The 14,108-nt window shown below is 43.4% G+C and overlaps 1 protein-coding gene across 1 annotated transcript in view; it reads right to left on the bottom strand.

Annotated features, from left to right (window-relative positions):
* Nucleotides 1-14,108, bottom strand: part of LOC146866105 (guanine nucleotide-binding protein G(q) subunit alpha) — a 446,860-nt gene that overhangs the window by 76,282 nt on the left and 356,470 nt on the right. The window lies entirely within an intron of this gene.

The following is a 14,108-nucleotide window of genomic DNA, read 5'->3' as shown; positions in this document are numbered from 1 at the left end:
ATATCCCTCTGTACCCCGCACCTTGTGCTCACTGCCACAACATATCCCTCTGTACCCGGCACTTCGCACTCTCTGCCACATATGCCTCTGTATCCCACTCCTCACACTCACTGCCTGATCGTTCATTTTACCCTGACATTCATCTTCTGCGTGTTCTCTCCCCTTCCACTCTTTCTACCTCTGTTCACCCCTTTACTTCTTTTTGTACCTTACTTCTTTCTCAATAGCTCTACTTCTTTTCCTCTTCAGTAACATCTGTGACACATCTCTGCACTTCCTTTATATCAACGCACCCCTCTACCTCACCTGTCTACCTCAGTCTTTATTATTCCCTCTTCCTCAGCTGTCTCTACCTGTCTCGGCTCACCTCTCCCTCTCTCTACCTGGCCCTCTCACGTTCTAAGGCTGCGTTATTGTGCCCTCTCCATCTTTGATTTACCTGTCTCTGCTCCTGAATCTTTTTCTTCTACACCTCACTTCTTTGTCTACCCTTCACCCCTCGCTACCCTTCTGTTTGCCTCACTACGGTCTTTACCCGACCCACCTTCAGTGCCTCTTCCCATTTCGCCTCATTCCCTCACAGCGCTCTCCTAGCATGCATCTGTTTCTCCCCTCACCACCATGCCTGCCTCTACCCCGCCTTACCTTTCTAACCAGCCTAACTTTCTACCTTCCTGGTATTCCTGGTAGTGAACCTTTCATTTCACCCCTCTGGTTGTATTACCTACGCATTCAAATTGAGTAGGTCATTGCTGTGCTCCCAACCCGACATCGAGACCCAGTCCCCTAGCCTCTCAACATGCCCAGATATAACAACAAGCTTTGGCATAGCCAATTGGTCTCGCCTTTGGGACCTGCTGCAGAACTAAATACTTATACTGCCGGCATCATACTTACCCAGCGCCAAGACGCCTTGGCAAAAGTGCGCTATATAAGTTCTTCAGTCAGTGAGTCAGTCATAAGGTCCCAAAGGCGAGACCTATTGGCTATGCCAATGCTTGTTTTTCTCAGGTTGGCCTGAACATTACCCGATCCTGATTGTCTGCCATTTTAGCCCCGACCCTATTGATTAACATTAGCCACGCCCCTTCATTTGCCAGGTCCCCCCCCCCCCCCCGGAAAAATTTCTGCGGACGCCCATGCAAGCATCCCCTATCAGGCACAGAGAAGATTGGGGAGGAGTGCTGGTCGCGTGGTGGCGCTCCACAATTGCTTTTGTTTTTGCGTGTGTTGGTTTGCTTCATTACTGCTGGGAATCCACCCTGAAGCTGGCCTCTACAACTTCAACTGTGAATGAAAACAGATGGTCCCAGAGGTCTCTCGAGGGCACTTAAAATGTATTGTCTCCCCGTGGAATGTCTTTAATGGAAATATGAACTGATTTGTGCCCATGTCTGCCACCCCTCCCCTCTCACCCCACACCAACCCTCTCAGCATTGGCTCAACATCCTGTGATTCTGGCACATCACTTGACCTCTCTATGCCTATAAACAATGCTTGGAGCTTGTGTAATACAACTAGCACTCATGTAAAGCGCTCAGCATTCGGTCGAGTTTGCGCTGTATTTAAAAACAACAGAAAAATTAACTAACAGGTAAAAACAAGCGCTTAACACGAGGATAGACAAATCAATACCGATTTTCTGGCTGATTTGTACAAAGGGAAACCAGAAAACTCGGATAAATCGCAGCTTTCCCACTTAAACTTTGTGCTCTTGAGCAAAGATTTTATTTTACTAAGAAATTGTTTCTTCGTTATTGCACAAAAGGAGTGGTGCTTCTAAGGAGCGCCCCCTCATCCCCCCCACGGGGCCGGCCGAGCTGTTTGCCTGGGTCGGTTTCAGTTCCTAGTGCAGCCGTGGGTGAGGGTACCGAGGTGTGGATGTCATACGCAAATTGCCATCAACAGGTTGCAACACATGCCCTGGAAGGATGGGAAACTCTCAGCCTGGCACAGTTTAGTGACGAGGCTTGCTTTAGCCAAGGATTGACTGGCGACTACAAACAGCAGACAGGAAGCCTAGACTGGTGGTCACTAAGCAGAACTGCCTCTTTTCCTTCCTGTGTGCTTGTGAGCTGATTGCCCTTAGTGTTTATAGTAATTCAGTTGCACGCTTAAAAAAAGAACAGCGTTTTTTTTATTCCCAAACTCCATATAAATTACAATGCCTTCTAGCAATGGTAGTATTAATGTGCACAGCATAGGAACTTCCTGCTACCCTATTTTATCAGAGTATCTAGATTAAGTCACTGCATTGTTTCATGACTGCTACATTTTTATATCCTGTAAGTGCTGCAGATACCTAGGCATGTAAATCATGTGTTCCACAGAGACACTTTTTTATTTTTAAGAAACTTTTCATAATTTATGTGATGTGTGTTGTACGATTTCAATACCAAATATTTTCAGGAGTCGGCTGGTGCATAACTGTCTTCCACTCCCTCCCATGTAGTGTTGCTTGACTCAGCCCCTACCCCTCCGTTGTGTTGCTTGACTCGCCAGACCTCCCCCTGCCTCCACCCACTACTGTGTTGCGGGACTCGCCCCCTTGTTGTGTTGCTTGACCCAGCTAGTCAAAAAAGCACAATTATGCGGCCAGCACTGGCTGAGTCATAGTGCTTTTTTCCATGACTTTGTGCCATGCTGAACAGCAGCTGTGTTGCTATCCAAAATGACTAAAAGACATTGACAACGCCAATAGCTCTATGACTGCCGAGGCCTATTGTCTTTGCTGATGCTTGTTTCTATTACAATGATCTAGCTGCTATACGAATAAAAAAAGGAAACCAAACATATAGTTGCCTCAGTGTTTTTGATAAAATTAGGAACTTCCAACATCAACACATGGAAAATGTTAATTTATGTACATGATCCTTGAGGTGCCTGTTGGCCTGCAAGTGGAGAGAAATGGATGAATAGTTGGTTAGTCGGAACGTAATTGCCTATTATGAAGCATGCGTACGAGGTGCCATTTCCCTAGTCATCCGAGTTAGAGACGTAATTTAAGCATGCGTACAAAACGAGCATCAAAGATAGATATGTTCCATGGTAACTTAAACTGCCCAAAAACATGTTTGCACAGTTTTTTGTTTTTGGACAAATAAAACCATATTCAAATGTTGTTATAGACTGATGTTTCGACATTTAAGCGAATGAGCATGTTGTCGTATAGGAAATTACACGAGGCTAATGCAATTTCGAAAAGACGTGCAAGGCACAAACAAATCCAACGAGACCTTCATCTTGTTTTAAATCAGAGAACACGCAATAGAGACAGTGCATTGTATAGTGCATCACTGCCAGTAGTATGGTTGCGAATTACATTTGTAATTTAGATGTCTTTTTCCATTCCCAGAATCTTACAGACTGGAGTCAAAGTTGCCTCTTGATTGGTTTTGTTATGCTCCTGGTCTCCTCCAAAGTGGGCAAATCAGGACTTTTACTTGCCCTAGCCTAACTCTTTAGTCCAAGTGACACAGTGACAAAGTCGAGCCATGGTAAAGACCACAATAGTCCTTTTGTTTCCTAGGCCTTATTAACACACTAACTGTAAGCTTCACCTTGCAGTGTGATGAGGGTTGTACTTGGCATCTGAAACATGGCTGCACTGCATGACCCTCGGCTCCTTTGCATGATCTTCAGTAATCACTGTGGAGTGTCTGGGGTGCCAGGGTTTCTGCACTGCAGTGTAGGGGTTTCTGGGCAGGAACAGATGAGAAAGCGGTCCCTCTGTGTTTGGAGACCACTGCAGATTAAATTTTGATCTGTAGTGGTATTGGGACGCGGAGGGGCTGCTCTCTTTTCCAGCCTTGCTTGGAAACCATCCACTGCAGATTAATTCTGCCAGTGGAGTGGTGGAATTTATCAGTAATTCCGCATTACACGAGTACAGAGGGTTGCCAGGTCCCCCCCTGATTCCGCCTAATTATTTTATGCTTACATGTATATATGTCACTGCATAGCTTACTTAAAAGTTATATGAATATATGCTTATGGGTCTCTGTTTAAATAAGATCATACCAATTGTATGTATAAGTACTTCACGATTGAAATATTGGGGAAAGATATAAAATAAAAATAAATGTAAATAAATAAACAACAAAAAAATCCCAAAAACTAATTATAAAAATATATAAATAAATTAGCTTTATGTACAGCAAAACTTGAAATTCTGAGTTTCTAAACATTTATCCACACATGTACATATGGAAATTTATATAATACAACTTTATAACTCTTTATTATTTTCCATATAAATGTATATCTTTGTATGTATCTATATATTTATTACTTTACAGCCACTGTAGAAAACAAAACCATCAACTCTCTCCAATGTATTACTCTAGGTCTTAACCTATACCACTTTCAATATATCCTCTACTTACACTTTCTGACTCATGCCAAACTTCATTGTCCTACAATGATCTTCCCAAATAGCCTTTTCTAGACTCTTCCCACCTCTATCCCTTCTTTATCCTATTCAATCCAACTAACAGACTCACATGTCTACAACGCCAATGAACAACTTTGTTATATCCTGGCTTTGTATTTATGCATGTGATCTCCCACTCAGCCAGTGGAATGTTCAGTTTATGAGGTATCACAGAATGTTGGGAGCCAGCGTGTCAGTTGGGAAGGGCTGAGCAAGAGACAAGCTGCTCCTGGTGGGGTTTACCATGGGCCTACTATAGGTCTCTGTACTGGTCTTGACTACTGGCTATGGATTTATCTGGATTACCTTGAACTATCTGTCAATAAACATCCTAAGATCCTTCAAACGTCTGGACTCAGTTACTACAATTTTGGCGACGATTTTAACTGAAAGAACCTACTTCTGTCACCTCTACAAGAACTTCAAGCAATTTGTACTTTACAAAACCTCCTGCAACTCAAATCTAATATCCTCAACTGGCATCCTGACCCCACCAGTGACCTCCCATCGGTCGCCCATAGCAGTCTGCCAGTTATTTCTATGTGTCTGCGCAAGTGCTGTGCCCTCAGTGAGAGTAAGCCTGCCAACATTTTCAACGTCTTCGCTTTGTGCTGCACCTTCATGTGAGGGTAAGCCTAACATCTGGGAAATGCTGTATTTTATGTCAGGGTAAGCCTGATGCTCTTCATGTGCAGCCTCTGCTTCTACTTGCTGTTCCCACAACATCACAAGTGCTGGTTTATCCTATCCCTACAGCGTTTCAACTGGCAAGGTAATTGGTCTTGATGTGTTCCTGTCTTCAGTGTCACACCACGGGACAATTTCAAATCCCCACAGAGAGTGTGTCGCAACTACTTGTTACCTGCTACTTGCTACCTGCCAGGCAACCTCATTTCAGCTTTCTATCCAGTGCTTTTACGTCTGTAATTAATCTCATCTTCTCTGGTGAAGCTCGAGCGTTTCAACTCTATCAAGAGCTCTCCGTGTTGAGTAGAGCTACTATTTCCCTGTGATGAACTTCAAGTTGGGTGAGAGAAAATTTTCTGCCCCTGTGTTACTGCCTGACATGCCGAGGAGTGTCATTATTTTCGTGTGTAGTGTTTACTTGCACATCTCGTTTCATCTTTAAATGAGCAAAGATACCTTCAATAGACAGTAAACTTTATTGAGACCTCGGTGAGCTTTGCGCAAAAGGCATGTTTAATTGTACATCGTGATATACGGCAGCAAAAGTGTTCCTCCAGGCAACAAATTACAGTATTTAAGTGTGACATTATTTAATATTTTAAAATTTGCCGTTACACTCAGCGAGTTTTGAATGTGTGCCAGGAGCCGCAACATTTGAATGTTTGCCGCGAGACCATTGCAAGCACCACTTTACCTGCGTCAGTACCATGGATCCTGCTGGTCAAGATCGATCCCAAGCCTTTTGTGACGCTTCTCTTCGAAGACTGCATGGGCAGCGCTAGTCATGCATGTACCTGCCGTGAGTCACTCGGAACTCCGTGATCCTACGTGCCGCCATCTTAGGTTCTCTACGTTTCAAGCTGCAGACTGCGAATTTTTCTCCGATTCTTTGCTCTGACACCCATATTCCTTTATGAGCGTTAATATACTTCAACATGTAGGTACGGGAATTTCGAGGGGTTTATTTGCCTTCTTCATCTCGCCGGCCTATTTACAGGTGCTGCCAAGGGGTGAATTGACTACGATTTATTTCAACCTTTGTTCCTTCAGGGTTTCATGGAATTCAAACGCTTTTGCCAAATAATTATTTGAAACGTACTGCACACCATTGTGAGGATTTTCGGATCGACGATGTGTTTACATCATTTCTGTGTTTTAGTTTATTCTTTTGTCACTTATTTGACCTATGCTGCCATCTAGTGACTATGCCTCACTTTACCGGTTTAAGTGACTATTACTCACATCACATGTTTAACCCCTTCAGTGCCCGCCCCTTTCCCCGCCCAGTGCCGGCCGTTGCATTAGCGGGCGGAGTCTATGACGAGCTGGACTCGTCATGGGCACAGCGCCACCGCGGCCCATGACGAGTCCAGCTCGTCATGGGCACTGAAGGGGTTAAAGCTCCATGGCAGGTGTATTAAGGGGTTATTTTCGTTTACAATTTACAAGGTTTTCCATTTCTAGTGCTTGGCATGTCATTGCTCAATGATGTATTACTTTCTAGTGAGTTATATTTAACAAGTGAATTAATATGGTCACAGTGCACACTTTTGAACTTACTACAGTGTGGTATCGTGCACAATCTATGTACCTTCTCCAAAGGTGTATTACTAGGGTTTTGTCCTCCTACTGGTGCACAAGGCTGACCTCTCCATGAGGTGTTTTTTTTATTTTTCTTTATTTTTTTTATGTTTCGCCTCTGTTTCAGTGCACATCTATCTAGTTCACACGTTGTGTGATTTCAGTCCACGCATCTGCAATGTACAATCTCTTGTCCTCTCCTGAGGTCAAGAGGGCAACGACAAACTTCATTATAGAGCATTTGTGTGAGTTGTCCTGCAGCAATGCACAAGTTCCCTTGGGTTTCTGTTCGGCGTTTTGTGAGGAGTATGAAACTTCCTTGTTCCTTGGAGTCCTTCGACTGCCTGTTCAACACCATTGCATTGTCAGGCACACCTGTAACATTTTTTTTTGTTATTATAGGTTAGGCTCATGTGGAATTCTTTTACACGGAAAGTGTAATCTAACGAACTTGTAGTTTCATGCATCTTTTGGACTTAGAACTACTCACACGGATACGCTGCGTGTCTCCTCTCATTCAAATGACTACGGTGACTACTTTATTTATTATTTTATCTTATTGTTTTTAACAGCCTGTAGCCTATTGTACATTATCTTGTGCTTGTGTTTTAATGGTTGTTAGTTTTTTTTTGTGCATTGTATATTACTTGACCTTTGGGGTGACTGTCCAAAGGGGATGTTTTTACCCTACATAGGGTGTCTATAGAGTATACAATTCTAGTCTGCTTTCCTTCGGGGACATATGCAAGGGTGGCAGTCCCTTTTGCATTTATATGTGTGTACTTGGGTTTCAGTCTCATCTCTACGGTGCACAACATTTTTACCTCCACACGGGGTGTCACATGGGTCACTTTCCCATCTGTTCAGTGCACATGAAATTACCTCCAAGGTGTTATTTTTGCACACTATATCATGGCTTCCTACGTATTTTTGTTATTGTGCAGTAGTTTCACTTGTGTTCAAATGGGTACAAGTCCCATGTGGTTGTAGTGGGTGTAGGTCCCACCTACCTTGTTCTTATGGGTACAAGTCCCATGTGTTTGTGGTGGGTGTTAGTTCCACTTGGTTCTTATGGGTACAAGTCCCATGTGTTTGTGGTTCGTATAGGTACACGTTCCACGTGGTTGTAGTGGGTGTTAGTCCCACCTACCTTGTTTTATGGGTACAAGTCCCATGTGTTTGTGGTGGGTGTGAGTTCCACCTACCTCGTTCTTATGGGTACAAGTCCCATGTGTTTGTGGTGGGTGTGAGTTCCACCTACCTCGTTCTTATGGGTACAAGTCCCATGTGTTTTTAGTGGGTGTTAGTCCCATCTACGTCGTTCTTATGGGTTTAAGTCCCATGTGTTGGTAGTGGGTGGGTCACCCATCTATGTTGTTCTAATGGATATTTTATGCTTTTCTAGGTTTCTTGTGATGTACTCTCCACAGAATCTAAAAAGGTCTGTTATTGCTGTTTCTACAGAATCTCAAAAGGTCTGTTATTGCTGGTCCATAGAATCTTAAAAGAATTGTTATTGGTTTTTTACAGCGTCCCAAATAGTCTATTCATGCTGTTCCAACAGCCTGTCTCAACGCTGTCTACGTAGTACAGATGTTCCTCCTATACAACGAATGTCTACAGAGCCTCTTGTCAACACTAGGTTTGGGGATACCCTATTACCAACGTTCATTTATTTGGTCCATTTTGTCCTTTCATACTACAGGGATAGAGACTCCACACTCGTCTTGCACAAATGTCATTTTGTCTGATGTGGATGACGGAGAGTTCTGGATTTAGCACAGAGTCTCAGGACAAGCTACTGTTGTAAGAATTTCCCATCATCTTGGTTGGGTGTCTGTTGTTGGGTGGCAGCGCTTGTTTAGGGGATTTCTTCTGCAGTACTACGATGAATAATGTCAGGTAAATCTATCATTGCTTTTAACACTTATATGTGTTTGGGGAGCACTCCCAGTCTGGTGCACAGCACGTTTTTTTTTCAAGTATTAGTCGTGTACGTTATTGGCCCTAGTCATCTGCTCACGGTATGTATATTTCTCATGGTGTAATTTTACTTATAATGTTTAAAATGTACTCCTTTTTTTTGTGCATGTCACTGCTTAGTGACCTATCAAATGCGTGACAAGTCAAGTTTTTAATGTGACCTTTAGGGTTGTTTTTTTTATAAAAACAAATGTATATTTCTAGTGAGCTTTGTTAACAAGTGTTTTTATACGGTCACATACTGCACTAAATTTCATTTTCCAGCACAGTGCACAATCTCTTTACCATAACATTAAGGTTTAGTTTGTTTGGTTTAGTGCACACTGTCGCTACCTTTGCAATAGGTGTTTCGCAAGTATTTTGTTTTTTACTTGTGGACAATGCGGACCACTTCATGGTTTGTTTTTATGGGTCTCAGTCCCATCTGTACGGTGCACAACGTGTTTGCCTCTACATGAGGTGTTTTAAATAGGTTATATTCCTGTTTAGTGCACAGCAATTGACCTCCACTCGAGGTGAGCAATGTGGGTTATAGTCCTATCATTGCAGTGTATGACATTTAACCTCTAGATGAGATATGTCGTTTTTCTCAACAGTGCACAACATTTTTAGTTTTACCCGTTGGTTCACAACAGTGCACAATATATTTTTAGGTGGTGTGTTTATTGGGTTTTATGCTCATCTGTTTAGTGCACAGTCTGCACCTGTTCACCACCTGTTTATTTTGTTATGTTACCTTCACAGGGTATCTGGTCTGAATACCATCTGTTGTTTTTCTCAAATTTAATGTGCTTTGTTTACAAATTTTCAATTGGTATTCAACATCTATATTCTTGTTTTTGAAATTGTTATTTAATGGGAAGTGTGAGTGATTCATTCGTTTATCTTCTCACTTTTTCCTGTTATACCCCAGTTTTCCTTGTGATAATCGTTTTCTGATGTCATTTGTGGATTCTGGATTCTTTCGTTCTGTGTTTTTCTCTGTTTTTCTTTAATGGTGTTATTCTTTCGTTCACTGGAGGTTTCCTTCTCCTTCTATCTGTTACTTTTATCTGATGTTTTCTCTTTTTGTTTTTGTGATTGTCCTAGAAGGGAGGATGGTCTTCTCACTTTTGTCATTTTCAGTTATGTTTTGCATCTTATGTTTTGCTTCTTCTTGTGGTTTTTCTGTTTTTTCATTGGTGTACAGTGTTTCCGACTTACTCTTTGTCTTTCTTCTTTACTTTATCTTTACACTTGAAGCAATATATTTGTTTTATATGGAAGAAAAGGGGATATGTTATATCCTGGCTTTGTATTTATGCATGTGATCTCCCACTCAGCCAGTGGAATGTTCAGTTTATGAGGTATCACAGAATGTTGGGAGCCAGCGTGTCAGTTGGGAAGGGCTGAGCAAGAGACAAGCTGCTCCTGGTGGGGTTTACCATGGGCCTACTATAGGTCTCTGTACTGGTCTTGACTACTGGCTATGGATTTATCTGGATTACCTTGAACTATCTGTCAATAAACATCCTAAGATCCTTCAAACGTCTGGACTCAGTTACTACAAACTTATATTGCCCTATACTAATCCACTATGGGTTTCAGATTAGCGTGCTACTCACCGAAAAGAGCTACTACTTTCTGATTTTTGGTTCAGCACTCCAAGAGAGTGCTTTTTTCCCAGCTTGTTCCCTCTTGTGCTTCACTCTTTAGGTCGAGGACTATCCGGTCTGCCGAAGGCAGAACCGGAAATCGGAGATTTAATGTTTCTGAGAGTGGCTCCTTAGCCTGCCTCTCTTTTTGCCTCTCCTCCATTGGCTGGCTTCCTAAACGGAGGCCAGCCATTGGAGGAGAGAGCCGTCCCTCCAAATAGGCTCCGTCTTTTTCAGATTCGGGGGCGTGTTCTTGCTGTTCTTTCCACTTTTTAGCCACGCCCTTTCTCAGGCGTGTTTTTCTCTCCTCCAGCCAATGGCAAGAGGAGAGAAAAAGAAACACGCCCCCGAATCTGAAAACGCCACTGCGTTTCTCCGAGGCATTTCTGCTTTGCCTCGGAGAAAGGCAGGGTGTGCTTGTTCTAAGGCTCTCTGGAAGCGAACAACAGTTTAATTAAGCGCTGACGTCGTTGCGGCGCACTTTCCCCTGCAGCATTTTATCACATTAGAATTGATCAGAATTGTTGCCTTGGGCTGACTTGAGCAGCCATACATCTGGAGCACCATTTGTGCAAGCTGCCGAGGAGCTCTCCGCGTGCACTGTGCCGCACCCTCTCCTCCTCCGATCTCCGCCCACCTCTCTCTGTCTCGCTCGCTCTCACCCCTCTCTCGTTCTGCTTCCTTCATAAACACTCCCTTTTTTCCCTCTACTGCCTCCGAATTTCACCTCACTCTTTCTCACTGGCCCGCTCCCTTCCCACTCCGTTTGCCTTTAATTTTTTTTTACTCTGCCTCAGCCTTTCTCTCAATCTTACACCCCCTTGACCCGTCTCTTTCGTCCCTCCATGCCTGTCTGTACCCTCCCCCCATCAGTGACTATCTCACCTTCTGACTTTATCAGAACCCCTCTCTCCAAAGTCTCCCTTCTGTTTACCTCTCTTTTCCTCACTTTTTTCTCATCTCTTTCTTTATCTTTCTCGCTCTCTCTCTATTACACCCCCCCCCTTCTTGTCCTCATGCTGTTTTCCTATACCCTAGGCCTCGGTTACTCTCGCTTTCTTGCCGCCTCCCTCTATCAATTCGCACCCCCTCTCTCTCATCCTCTCCCCTCTCCCTGCATCTGTCTCCTCCTCCCCCCTTCTCGTGTCCTCTCGCCACCCTCCGGTCTCCCCTCTAGATTGAATTACCACACTGAGGACTCGTTTAATCTGCGTTTATACTTATGTTTACACAAGCCACGGGCGGCCTCTTTGATGCGGTGCACGAAAACGTGGGACACACGTCAGCCCAGGCATGCGCCCCGTGTGTCGCTGGTAACACGAGAGGCTCGTTCAAGAACGGACTTGGAACATCACAGCGGGTGATATGTACAAGAATGTCTCGGCGCATAGGATATTCCTGGGGGCGAGGGCGCCGTGCCAGGGCTCAGGGCAGACGCAGGAACCGCATAAGGTAACGTGGGGCCATGTTTTAGATTCACACTGCGTTCGCAAACGAGCTACTAGTGTAGGAAAATGCTCATTACAAAAAAAATACATAACAGTTTGGTAAATTCCACATTTATGGAATGAATGTATCCCACAATTTACAGCGCAACCTACCCCTTTTTTTCTGATGACTAGTGCCACACTTCGTCGAGGCGGTGTGAAGAAAGATAGTTAAAATATTTAAGTAATATTTGCAAACAGGAGAGCGGAAAGTAAATGGAAAATTAGCAAAACCTGTTTCAAAGATAACATTTTTAAAAAACGGTTGCGGAAACTTGCACTGAACATAAACCTCCTCTCTGAATGCACATTATGCAGGCGATATTTATGTGTCTTGTATTGATTGGTATAATGGAAATGACATCAGATGCCCTCTGATGACAGTACATTGCCCACATTACAGCTGAAATCGCAAGGAAAGGCATTGTTTCAAAGGAAAAAATATCGAAACTCGTAAAACAAATCAATAGCTGAAACTCACTACTGAATTGCATAAATGTTGTTTTAAGTGCCAACCATTGTGTAATCTCCTTATGCCAGGGATCCAGCTATCATTTGCCTGGTACAGCCTTATAAAGCGTGATTCTGCAACCATTTGTCAGTGTCTCACGTATATATGTCCCTGGGTAGACTCAAATTACGAGTTTCAGTCTCATATAGCCCAATGTAGCCTATTCTACCAAGGCACACCTTCACAAACCCAAATACAGCCCTATATGCTCAGGTACAGATGTCCTAGGCCAGATTCCACAGTGCAGGGCCAGGCGTAGACTTGATTCCTGGTCCAGGCTCAAATACCCAGATCCAGCCCCATATGTTAGTACCGTTACTCGCATACCCAAGTCTGGGCTCATAGTCAAGTGGGAGAATTTTAAAAGTAATCAGGACTCTATATTTTTCCCATTTACATATATTGAAAGAGAGGCAATTTCAGACGTGAGACCCAAATGAAGATATTTTTGGCTTCAAAGATGATGATCGGGACTCTCCAACCTCAGTACCTCACAACATCACTCACTGTTTCTATCTCACTACGTCAGAAAATACCTCTCATTCACTAACTCACTCTTTCACTACCTCACTCTCTATCTACCTCACTCTCTCTCACTACATAACTCTCTATGCATCACTACTCCCCTCTATCTATATCACTACCTCACTATCTCACTACTTCTCTCTCTAAAAAGATCACTACCTCACTCTCTCACTACATCACTCTCTAGATCACAACTTCACTCTCTCTCTAACTCACTACATCACTCACTCTCTATCTCTCTACCTCACTCTTTCTATCTCACTAACTCACTTTCACTCTCTCTTTCACTACCTCTCTCTCTATCTCACTACATCACAACATCACTCTATGCTTATATATCACTACTGCACAACATCCCTCTCCCTCACTACCTCACTCTTTCACTAACTCACTCTCTCTATCTCACTACCTCACTCTCTATCTACCTCACTCTCTATCTCACTACCTCACTCTCTATCTACCTCACTCTCTCTCACTACCTCATTCTCTATTTCAATACCTCACTCTCTCTCTCTCTATCTCACTCTCTCTCTGCTAATGCAATAGGTATCACATATGCAAAAAAAAAAGCCAATGCCAATAGAAATGACAATGCCATTTATTTAGGGATACAAAAATAATAAAAAATAATGAGCAATACCAATAACTCTACCTATAATATTGCCGAGACCATTGCATTGTAAATGCTTGTTTTTAATTTCCTGTTGCTATCTGTTGTACGTGTTGTCCATGTGTTTCTCTCAGTCTCTCTCTATGTTGCGCTCAACCTCCGGTTCTTCCCCCCATTGCTTTCTCACTCGTGTGCTTCTTGCCCGCTCACCTTGCTTTTCCTGCCCAATCTCACCCTCTGTGCTGCTTCACCCCCACGGTCCCCTTCCCTCTCGACAGTTGCTTCTCATCCTTGCCCAGGTCCTGTATGTTACTGCCCTATTGCCTGCTAACCCATGTGCTTTTGCCCCATTACTACATGTTACTCTCTCGCCTGCTGCTTCTCCTCCTATGCCCTCTGTGTTACATTGCTCCCTTACCTCCGGGTTGCCTCTGCACTCTCCCAAGCTGCTTCCATGCCAACTTTCCTCCTATTTCTTCCCACACTTTAAAAAAAAATGCTTTCCCACGTCCAATTCTGATTGGTAACTAAACAGAAAAAAAGCAACCACATAATTTTGTAGGCACGCGCCGACAAAATGATACCGGTAGCCACGTGGAAAGCATTTTTTTTTTTATCCTTTAGCCATGTTGCACAGCTTCGAGGATGCTTTGTGGCA

The sequence above is a fragment of the Triturus cristatus genome, chromosome 2_1 (assembly GCF_964204655.1).
Source record: "Triturus cristatus chromosome 2_1, aTriCri1.1, whole genome shotgun sequence".
Taxonomy (NCBI): Eukaryota; Metazoa; Chordata; class Amphibia; order Caudata; family Salamandridae; genus Triturus; species Triturus cristatus.
The sequence above is the reverse complement of the archived record's forward strand: the minus strand, read 5'-3'. Positions and strand labels throughout refer to the sequence as shown.